The 12,059-nt window shown below is 38.1% G+C and overlaps 1 long non-coding RNA gene across 1 annotated transcript in view; it reads right to left on the bottom strand.

Annotated features, from left to right (window-relative positions):
* The window catches only part of LOC111925932 (uncharacterized), a 215,878-nt gene that overhangs the window by 30,479 nt on the left and 173,340 nt on the right, over positions 1–12,059 (bottom strand). The window lies entirely within an intron of this gene.

Raw genomic sequence — 12,059 nt, 5'->3', positions numbered from 1 at the left:
TATCTGAGGTTCTCTGTTCATGGGAAATGCTTTGGACGGACCAGCTTCACAACAGCCAGCTCGTGTTAATTTGAATCACTTTGGTTTGCTTTTCTCACTGTTGCTCTCCCTGCCAAGGGCTGTCAAAACACATTGTCCTGCTTTCAGAAAAGAGCCACATACTGTGTCATGGAGAAATACAAAACACAGCTGATAAAACTGCACAGAAGAGTTCAGCTGTCTTCCCAGTCTACGTATTTAAATAGCATTCTCCTATAGAAGTGAAGCAGTTTGTACATTAATTTGCCTTTCTTCCCCTCCATATGGAGCACCTGCTTCACTTAGCCACCTCATTTTGTATTTAGTTTTTTTTCTTTTAGTTCAGTTTTCCGTTTTGAAGGCTTGAGTACTAGGAAAGTGAGCTTTTAGCCTTCTTCCTCTCAGAAGAGTTAAAGTTAACCATCCAATCAGTTCTGGGGGTTTAAAAATGTGCTACATTGGCAGACTTTTATTGCTCAGTATCTCAACTTCTTAATGTAATATACAGAGAAAATATAAAACAAGATGGGTGACTCTGCATCTCCAATAATATGCAGAAAAAGACAAAGTAATGTTCCAGCTTCTTTAAATTCTAGCCAGCACAAAACTGTCTGATAACTAGGGAAAAAAATTAAAATAGCAAACTATATAAAAATAGCAAAATAAATAGCAACACTTTTTTCTTATAGTTGGAGATTTACTACAGACAGAAAAAGAGCAATCTTTGACACAGGAGAGAGGGAATATTTTTAATAACATGCCGTGCCAATTTGGCTTGTTCTTCCTATGCATAAAGTATCCTGGTGTCCTTTAAATTAAAAAAAAAAGTTCAAGCCGGACAGAAGTGCCAGCAAATGTTATAAGCCAGTGGATAGTGGGTGGGTGGTGTGAAAACGTTTCATAAATGCTAACAGCAACCCTGTTGTGAACCAAACAGCTGTGCACAGAACACAGGTGTGCTGCACAACAAGGGCTATTCATGCCTTCCCACAGGGCGCTGGCCAGGTTTGCAGAGCCACAGCTGACCACATAAAGCATTGAGGATGGAAAAGGCTGGGAGTGAAATGTCCACTGAAAGTGTAAACACTGGACACCACACACACACACACACACACACACACACACATACATTTTTAGCACGTTTTACTCACTGCTGTAATGAAAAGAGGTAAGAAAAGCCTATTCTCCTGTGGGAAGCAGGGAATATAATGACATCAGAAGTTAATAGGAATGTTGTATGCATGAAAAAATAGGTAAATAAAACAGAATTAGGATATGGCACAAGCCAAAATATTCATAATTTAACTGAACATATTGTTCCAATAAATTCTTTCTTCAATGCATCAAAGACATTTGTAATTATAGAAAATATAGAAGATATTCCAAATAATGCTGGCATAGGGGGTTACAGATTCTCTTTCCTTCTACAAACCTCCAAGAGAGAAGACAAATTTCAGGAAAGTAAAATATTATGGTTAAAAATTAAAACCATTTCCCTTTCATATGCTCTGCACAAAGTGTTTTTGCAGCTTTTCTTCCACAAATATTAGCGCAGTAAAGGTTGGGGGGATGGTTGGGTTTTGTTTCCTTTTCTTTTTTTAAACAGGATTTTAGGAAATGGTTTAAAAAACAAGTGAAAAAATAATGATATTGAGGAATCCCTAAATTCTAATTCTGGGTATAGAAATCCTGCCTAGGGCATTTCACTTGAACACACAAGCAAATACTATGATTCAGCTGCAAAAGGTAGAATACCTCTGTGTAAAAGCAAAGGACTGCCTGACCAAGCAGATCTTCTCTACCTACTGCACCTATTACAAAAAGTAAATTATTTGTTAAAAATACAGTCTCCAAATACAATATTTGTAGCCACATGGTATACATGAGGAATGAATGCTTGTTGTAGGTACAGAAAAGCCACTTTTCATGAAAAAAAAATGGCAATAAAAATGCAGCATACCATAACCATGATGCTGACTAATATGTCCACATTTAAAATTCTCACCAGGCAGTTCAAGGTGAAATGTCAGACAACACCAGCTTTGACACAGTAAAGCCCTGTCTGATTCTTACCACTGCTGATATTCCTGGCTTCATTTCTGCTTTCAAAACAGACTACAATTTATTGAGACTGAACAGGGTTGGTATGTCAGCTAATAAAGTGACTCTATGATACAAATATGATATATCCATAATAAAGTGAATAAGTGACCCACTAAACATAGAAAATCTTCCAATTCTCCAAGTACCCTTTTGCATGAACACAGTGAACAGCCCTAGTTCCTCTTTGCATGATAGCCCCATTTCAAAGACATTTAAATATTGAACCAAAAATCCTGTTTGTTGCAGATGTAGGGCCTCAGTACAACTGTTAGAGATGAGCAAGAGCAGCATCAGAGATAGGTTCAGCGGGTGCTGCAGCCACACATCTTTGTCTCCTGGCGGAGGAGGCCTAGATGTGTATCTGCCCAACGCTCGGAGTGTGGCTGTCCCACCCCATGAGCAGCAGCTGGTGGTCAGCCTCCTGAACCACACATCAGAAAATAGCACACAGAGCCCTGCTGTTTGTGCATTATGGCCACTATGTGGGTTAAACTGAACATCCTCTCTCACCAGCTACAAAGGTCTAGAGAAACTCTTTTATCGCATTGTTATTTTTGCTTTCTTCTAAGATGGCCCCAGCTGTTGCAGAAAAATGGGTCCCAAGATCAACCAAGATCAGCAATTTGCATGTTTGTTTTTGATGCTATTTGAAAAGCTGATTAAAAATCCAGTGTTTGACACTATTAAAACACTTGCAACTAAAAAATGGCCTGCAGGTCTTCACTCATCCAGTGAGCACCAGCAGCTGTGCTCCAGCGGGACACGCATTTCTCATTAGTCACAATTTTGCCCATAAACCTCAAGAAATTGAGCTATCTCAGGAAACCTGAGTGTAGTTCACACTCTACCTCTATTAAGTCCCTGGCCTCTCTGCCAAGCTGGTAGAAAGTGCCTGAAGTGGCTGATTACCCAGATTTGGCCTGAGATTCGCAATTTATCACCTATAATCCAATAAATATTTAATATATTCAACCAGAGGAATTAGTTCTGCTTCTTCTTACTGTTTTTCCTACATGAGTCTACTGATGTTGCAGGTATTTAGTCACACTTTCTTGTCTATAAAATATGCTGTAGAAATTTAAGTAGTGCTAAGGCAAAAATAGTGTAAAGATTGGCTAGCAGCTTGTAATTAGGAACATTTCATTCGTCACAGCTTACTTAGAAGTGATTTACACTTGCCTCAAAATGTTGAGCAAACCTGAAGCACATGCTCACAAAATTCTCAAATTCCTTTTGGAGATCTCCCTGTAACTGACAAACCCAGCTTCTTTCCAAAAGTACCAGAATTTGATGTCTAACAACTAAATTATATCTATCTGTCTTGCAGCACTGCTGTAAGCCAGCATCCTGTATTTAAAGAACAACTGTGTAAATTACAGGACCATTGGATCTACTGTCCCTCAGCAAGTGCTGGTACTATACTGGAACCAACACATTTGGCTTATATAGGATGTAAATTGCTACAATGATAAAAACCTTGAGAAAGGTTTTCAAATACTAGAGCAGCTGAGGTTCTGGACTGTCATATTTGTCAAAAAAATTGTTTAAACAATGGCACTGGCTCTCCATTTATTTAATTGCTACAGGTTTACTCTAGCTATGCTTGAACAAAACCAAGACCAATTCCAACACAAGCAGACCTAACACCTTTAAAAGGAAACCCTCACATTGACATTCTCATATTAAACCTTCCAATTAGTCTTACAGAAACCCTATTTTTATGCTTTTTCATGTGGAAATGAATGACTTGCTGGTTTTTTGTGTGATAATTGAGCTAAGCAACAATTATTACTTTGTGTCCTCAGCTGTGGAAAGGACAGAGTTGAGTTACTTCAGTTCATTCCCTTTCCTTTCTCTTTGGAATTATAAGTTATATATTTCTGTCTTTAGAAGAAGTTTGCAACCAGAAATAAATCAAATTAATCTAATATTTGCCTCACCTAAATATTAATATAGAAATTCAATTTCTAACCTCAAACAGAGATAAAACTTTGCACTCATATTGTTTCTTCAAAATTGTTGATACGTTTTTCAAATCCAGATCAAAATTTGCCCTTCAGTTTCTTAGAGAGATCTGTACATAAGGGTTAAGAACAAAAAATGAACAGAGCAACTGCTGTGTAAAGGAGAGATACAGCATGTAAAAAATAAAATCCTTGTTCAAAAGTTGCATTTATTAAAGAACAGTGATTTTATAAAGTTCTTAGAGCAAGCTTCCAGATAAATTAAATCATGAATTAATATAAATTATACAAGTTATCTTTACAACAATAGATTAGTATACTATTAAGTCACACATATTATCTTCTCATTATTTATTACAGTGGTGATCCCAATAGCACTGGTATAACTAATGCCACAGCAAAAATTCAAAGCCCAGCAAAGCCCTCCATGTACAAATCACACTAATCACTTCTTAGAAGCAGATTACCTTCAAATGAGAAAATGTGAAGAAATTGCACCAACTGCAGCAAACAAAAAACCCACTAGTTATTTAAAGAAAATTGCACACAGCAATGTTGCCAAGATGTTACAGTGTCTCCATCACAGCTGGAGGTGGATGGCTTCTGCAGGCTTGGGCAATTCACATTTCAGATTCTTTTCCCACTGCCCACATGTTCAATTTTACTCAACAGCAAGCCCTATTTCTCCCTTATTTACCTTCTAAAGCAAAGCCTACATTGGTGGGAATGAACACCGAAGTGACACTTAGAAAAAGCAACATCATTTGAACAGCTGTAGACAGTCTGTTATTTATCAGAAATTTTAACAAAGGCCAAAGGAAAAAAAGCAGCAGTTCAGCAGAGAGCGAGTCCTGCCCTAGCACAGCTGTTACACAAGATGCGAAAATTTCAAAATGAGAAAGTAAACATCACTCTATATTCTAGAAAAGAGGGAAGAGATGTTTCTTCCCAATCCTTGGAAATAGCAAACTTAACACTAATGAAATGCAAACATCCCCCCACCCCCGAATACAAAAGCTGAGATCCAGTTGTGATCCTTTCCTGTGGAATTACTTTGCCATTACCCACAGGGTAAAAAGCGATGGGTGCTGGGCTGGCCCCCAGCAGCAGTAAACCAGGCCTGCTTCATTGATGTCCATGTTCACTGTTCTCAGGGGCTGCTGGAAAGGCACAGAGTTCACTGACAGACTCTGCCAACAGATCCCCACTTGGTGTACTGCAGTTTGGGAAAACATACGGGGGTAAACTCTGCCTCCACTAACCAGATTTGTTAAAAGCAGTACAGAGAAATCCTTTCAAGGGTCTTTTCAAGCGTTCTTTTATTGAGGGCAGGAACTAATGCTCCTGTGATATCAGTATTAAGAATTCCAAACCATCCCCATTCTGTAGATGGAGACAAACTGATGGTAGCTCTAGCATGAGAGCTTGATTTGGCTGCTCTGTTATTTAGAGGCTTTTACTCCTCAGCGCTGTCATTTGCAGCTAAGAAGCCAAATGTACAGAAGAAAGAAAACCCCAATTGAATGAAGGTGGTACTTAAAAACACCCTTCTCTGAGCAAAAGGCAAGCCAAGCACAGCCCAACTTTGCATCAATAATGCAGATACTATATGGGCCTGCACTATTGGAGCCTGACATACAAAACAGCCCTACATGGAATAGTGTGGTCCTCAAAACACACACCCAGCATATCAGAGAGATGAAGAGTGCCCCACTGCTCACTCACATGGATGCAGGGTGAAACTAATGCCTGCAGACTCTGCGGGAGTTGAGCAGGCATGGAAGGAGACAGAAGCAGAAGGTCCCACCATCTGTGCTTTGGTTGTCTTTACAGGGTTCTCTCAGCACCTGTCACCATCTTTCCTCAGAGCTGGTTCCTAAAAATTAGAAAAGGCCAGTTTTCCCAAGATAAAACAAACACCTGGAAAGCTGTTCAGAGTTACATACCCTGATTTACCAAAGGCAACATCTAATGCTGACAGGATGCTAAGTGGAAAGAGGCCATCTTTATGTCCTGATCTCTGTAAAGAGACATTAGGGACATAAGAAGGACAGATGCCTGACCTAAGGTTAAAAAACCCTGCTGTGGGAATCAGACACCTTATCTCCACTGAAGAGGATGACAGGCAGGTCCAAATCTGCCCTATTTCAGATCTCAGACAGGCAACAGCTTCAAGAGACAAAGATGGCCAAGATCTGTATCAGGCACATCTACTATGAGGTGATCTTCCAGCAAGAGTGGTGCTGGCCACCCCTGCAGTGGCCAGGGGTCCACATGCCTCCAATGGTACCACAGAGCAAACTACCCAGTAATGCAGGAGATAATACAAGGGTGGCAGGGCAGGCATTTCTTTGTTTAATTGTACTATTGGCAGTTTTCTTCTCTTATTGTTATGTCTGGGGAAATCAGGGAAACAAGGTCTGGCCATCTGAGCATCTACAAGAGCAGCTGTGCTGTACAGACACCTGTGCCTTGCGGGGCTGACACCAAAAACCAGGCACAGAGCAACACAGGCTCTGTATTTCTCAGCACCACTAATATACTTGGAATATTATTCATACAAAAGAAAAGAAAAAGGCAGCACACCATGGGAAAACCTGTATTTGAGGCATCAAGAAGTCAGATACAGGTTGGATATTAAATCTTAATCTTCTACCATCCTTTGAATGTCTGAATTGCTAGTACAGGGGTATTCTGGGATAAGTGCTATCCATCTCCCTTGTTGGAATAACTTCATTTTGTGTAAGCAATAACATATTAACTGGAAAGGTAGTACCAGTCATAATCTTCTACCTACTATGGAGTTCTTCATTATATAAAGTCCCTATTTTTCTCCCTGATTCCTGAAGAAAAATTTCCATTCAGGGAAGTGAGAGGCCCATGAAAAAAAGGCTCAGGGGTCACTTCAGAGAGCTACATTTCTTGCCCGCCTCTAAGCACTGAGCTGTTGGTTTTTCTGGGGTACAGGCTGGGGTATGTGACCAGAAACTCATCACAGTTAAGGCATCCTGGGGTTACAGCAATCTGACATTTGCCAATGAAAAACTGTGCAGTCAGAATTATTGCTGACCATCATTCTCCTTGACTCCATTCTACAGCTATTTCCCCTGGTTATTCAGTAAGCAGAAAGCTGCTGCAGTGCTCTGAATGCTCTGTGCCTTATATCATACCCCAAAGGTCCAGAGCAATACGCCAAAGAAATAACATTCTAGCTGTGCTCAGTTATAACACCACAGACAATGGAAAAACCTCTGTTTTCCAGTTATTAATAGAAAATTAGAAACTTCTGAATTTTTAATAATTCTCTTGTAGGATTTTCCTTTTTAAAATAAATATTCACTTTTCTAGGAATTGCTGACTACTGTGTTTATAAAACAGAGCCCATTTTTGCTGTGTCTGGGGAAGGATGAGGAAAATATGATGCACAAACTAAGAAAACTGTAGAAAAAATATTGGCTGCAAAGTCTGTGCTCCTGAAGACAACCAAGGATAACATTTAACCAGAAACAGGTTTAGGCATTCAGCTGTCAGTATTTCCCTTAAGCACTGGAGACTCTCAGTCTGCAGATAAAATCCTGATTCATACAAATGCATATGCTAAATAAATGTATGAATAAACCAAATCTTTTCAGAAAATTTAATGAGAAATGACCATTCAAAAACTGATGTACATGAAAATTGATATATATATTTATGACATATAATGCATGGTTTCATATGCATCATTTCACTTTCAAAGTAAAATGTAATTGTTATTAGGAGAGCAGGATTAGTGCATACCCATTAGCCAGGTGTTTACAGAACTTGCATGAAACACAGTAAGTTAAAACCCATTTATACTACTCACATCCACAGCAGTGTTTCCACATACAACCTCATATGTGTTTCAGCTTTGAAATTTAAAGCACATTAGCTCACCGTTAACTTAGGACATCAATGTCTTTATCTGGAATAAGCTGAAATACTTTTTTTACTTTTTCTTATCCATCAACTGTTCACTAGAAATCCAACATGTTTTTTCATGTTCACAAATTACACCAATTTAAATATAAAAGCTGCAAAATATAAGAGGGGGAAACAAAGACCATAAAAATAATTTATAAGAATTTTTTTTCAAAAATAATATCAAAAAAAATCATAAGAATTTATGTAACCCTTTCACTCAAATTTAACAGTCTTCAGTGGCATTTTAACATGTGTTTTCTGAAAAAATTTTGTTTAGCAAAAAATATAGCCTCTGCTAAAATAACTTCTAGATTTTCTTTTCAGAGGACTCTCCTATTGCTGGTAGGTAACTCTGTGTAGTTAATATGTTTTCGACAGCAGAAAAGCTATGTAAATATTTTTGCTCTCATACAATATACTGACAAAACTCTACAATCCAGTTCTACTAATATTTTAAAGGATTCAAACCGTAGGACAAAAAAAAAAAAAAAGGTTTTCTCTTCTGAAATCCAAAATCTAAATTTTAGCTAAAGTATAACTAGGGGCAGTCAACCAAAGGGATGAAGCTTGAAGCTATAACAACACAAGTTTTCCAGTTTAGGAAAAGGAAAAACAAATGCCACTGCCACAGTTAATTTGAATTGATAATAATAGGGGGCACAGCAGTTGTGAGTCAAATCCTACCTAAGGCAGCAAAAAGATATGTAATGGCTGCAGTGGTGCTTTGGTTCAGAACTAATTTTTCTATCCAATTGAAGCTAAAGTTATAAAGCAACTTAGCTCACTTAGATTCAGTGAGTCTTACATTTTGCAAATGCCTTTGAATAAGCAATGCTCTGAATCAGGTGAATTTTAGGAAGACATTTAAATGGATAACAATAGCTTTCCCTTGAAGAGCACATTACTGATGTGAAATGCCCCAGCTGTACATTGCTAGAGGCTGAGACTGCTCACTGTGAGAGTGCCCTGCTCCACCAGCATCTCCTGTCATCCTCTGTCAAAAACAGGACACCAACCTGGGAACCTTTGTCTATAATGGCCTCTGGGAACCTTTGTCTAAAATGGCCTTTGAACCTTCTTATGCACTATACAGAAAATCAAACAGGTATCTTTGAAAAAATTCTTCCTTCTCCCCTCATACTCCCGACCCTCTCACAGTTACAGTATTCACAGTCATCATTACATAGATTTTATTTTCAAAACTTTTTCATTCTAAATCACTGTCAAATTAAAACCAGGCTCATAGGAACAGTTATAGCCAAGTGCAGCAAGCAAGTGGCTTAAACTTATTTCTTCTGATAACAGAGTAGTAGTGTAGGGCTCTCCCTACCTAGCATTTTACTAGAGCATCTTTCAGAAGCATTAGCTGAAGATTACACAGTCCTTCTTGATTATCTCAGACCTTAAATTTATTATGCCCCTATCACACACAGCTATTATAGTAAACTGCAGGTTTGTAATTGCTCTCAGTGGGAGAAGGTTCAAGCCCTTTATTTCTTCCTCAGAAGGATATTGGGCCTGATCCAATTCAGATTCATACTATTCTCTTCTCTAAAAAAATCTATTTCCTTTTTTTTTTTAGATTAATTCAGACTACAAGCTACTATCTTTCTCTCTGGCCCTTGACCTTCTAGCTAACCTTTCTTTACACCAGAAGATTTTATGTAGGAGAATATAGTATTAATTAAAAGGCAGCATACTTTTGATTTACTATCAAATAAAAATATAATATAATAGCTGAAAAAAAAATCTTAACTGTAGCTCATCATCTAGACAGCAAGTAAAATCAAAGTATAGCTGTGAGCCAGTATTAGCAACATAAGCATACTCCCCTCTGATGCAGATGCAGTCACTCAGTTGTGTTATCACTTAAATGCAGGGGTGGGATCCTTGCCCACTCATAAGCGGTTTTTGTTTGCCCCAAAATCCCCCTGAAGTTCTGCCAACAAGCTGAGAAGGAAAAGAGCCACTCACTCTGGGGTTCCCCTCCATGACAAGCCTGTTGCACAAGTGACATGAGACACCCATCCCTCACCCCTACACACACCTATAAATCACCTGCAGTTGTGCTCTGGTGAGTTTGTGCCTGGAGGTTCTCCTAAAGCAAGAGGTGTTTGTCTTTCCTGTTAGTTGTTCTCTGTGAAAACGCAAACTTTGATGCCCTTTTTTGTCCCAAGGCAATAACAAATACTGTCCATTATGAATGAATATGCATGAGAAAAAATGCAGCTCAAAGGTTTTGTAGGAGACCAAAACAAATAATAGTGTTTGCAGGGGAAGGTGGTACTTTTATTCCAACTTGATGGTATATCCAGGAATTCTGAGTTTAACAGTAGCTAAATAGGGCAAACAGCCCACACATAAGCTTCACACTGTCACCCATTATGAGTCTACAAAACCTACCCCTCCCAAAAGATTTACTCGCTGCTCAAGCTCCTCCGCTCGAGAATCCCCAAAATCCACAAAAATTGCTTCCAAAGAGACAAATCAATAGAATTCTTCATCGGACAGAAATATGCTATAATCAGATTCAGAAAGTGATTAGCATTGAAAAGATTGCTGATTTAGGAACATTAGTGACAATTCCCCTAGCATTTAATTTTGTTTGTAATCTGCACCACAAAGGCTACTACTCTTCCCAGATCCTCCCTTTAGGAAAGGATCAAAACCAGCTTACAATATTTGCCAATTCCAGCTGCTGGTTTTGTCTTCTGTTTAAAAGCTATCCACTTCTCCTTTACTACATTTTCAGCAGAAATCATTCAACTCTGTGAAACTTAGATTTTGGACCAGTTCTATGTTGAGAAATATTTCAAAACTGAGAGCTTTTAGATAAGGAATTCTCATTTAATGAAGGATTAGAAAGTAACAAAATGGTCATGTACCTATATTTTATAAAGTAACTAACCAAGCTAAGCTGAAAGATGAATACTGAAATGCCTGACTTTAATTGATGAATTAAAATGCTTAACAGTCAGAATCCAATTGCATGATATATAGCACTATTGAGCAAAGTTAATATCCTTTGGATGGATGTCATAATTATGTATTTTCATAGCCTAAAATGTTTCATTTTACTACTAAATTTCCTGTGTTACGTACTTATGTAATGTAGGGTTAATTTCAATACATGTACAATGTATGCTCTGCTTATGTTACTAGAACCTACTGTCACTTTTAATTGAAATTTAGCATTTTTTTTCTACTTCAGAGTACAAATCAATCATTTTCTCTCAGTCTCTCCAGTCAGCTGCATAACAAAATACCCTTAAGACCCCACATATTGTTGCCTCATAAGGCAAGTGCTATAATAATTTGGTTTATATGTATTGGTGACACACCTGAGTTTTTATATTTAAGAACTACATTAGCAATGCACTGAAATTTGAACAATTTATGTGCTGAACTGTCAGAGACTCTCTGGGAAAGCAAAGCTCAGCAGCGATGCTGTGGCACGACACAAGATCCAAACTACGGATGTTTGTGAAACGGCTTTCACTGAGCCAAAGAGATTTTGTGAGACTTCAGCACAGTAAAGCATTATTATGGCAAGACTATTAGGGCAGCTCACTGTTTACCCAGCACAGTGAATCCTATTTCTGGTGTGTGCAAAAACAAGTGTGAAAATAAAGACTACTTAGGCTACAAATACGAAATCTATTATCCCCAGAAATGTAGGGACTTCTCACTGTTTCTCATAACAACCTTGTCACACTTTTTAAGAATTGTCATAATAAGGAAACAGTTACAGCATTGATTTACTTAAAACTTTGCTACTGAGAGCAGTCCACTTTGCAAATTGCCAATTAGTCATGTTCAAGTAGTTGCTACTACAAATCTGCTGGAATAAATAAGTAAAATAACAACTGCTTTGATTTTTTCATTTTTAATCTACTGGAACTTGACCTTTGGGAAATTGAGATTTTAAAAATGTTCTACATGCTGATTTAAAATATGGAACCTGGAATTTGCCCAAAATGATGATATCCTCATAAAAAGGCATGCTGGTCAAATTTGTTAGTATAAAGC

The sequence above is a fragment of the Cyanistes caeruleus genome, chromosome 2 (genome assembly GCF_971803275.1).
Source record: "Cyanistes caeruleus chromosome 2, bCyaCae1.hap1.1, whole genome shotgun sequence".
Taxonomy (NCBI): Eukaryota; Metazoa; Chordata; class Aves; order Passeriformes; family Paridae; genus Cyanistes; species Cyanistes caeruleus.
This window is presented reverse-complemented; position numbering and strand designations above follow the sequence as displayed.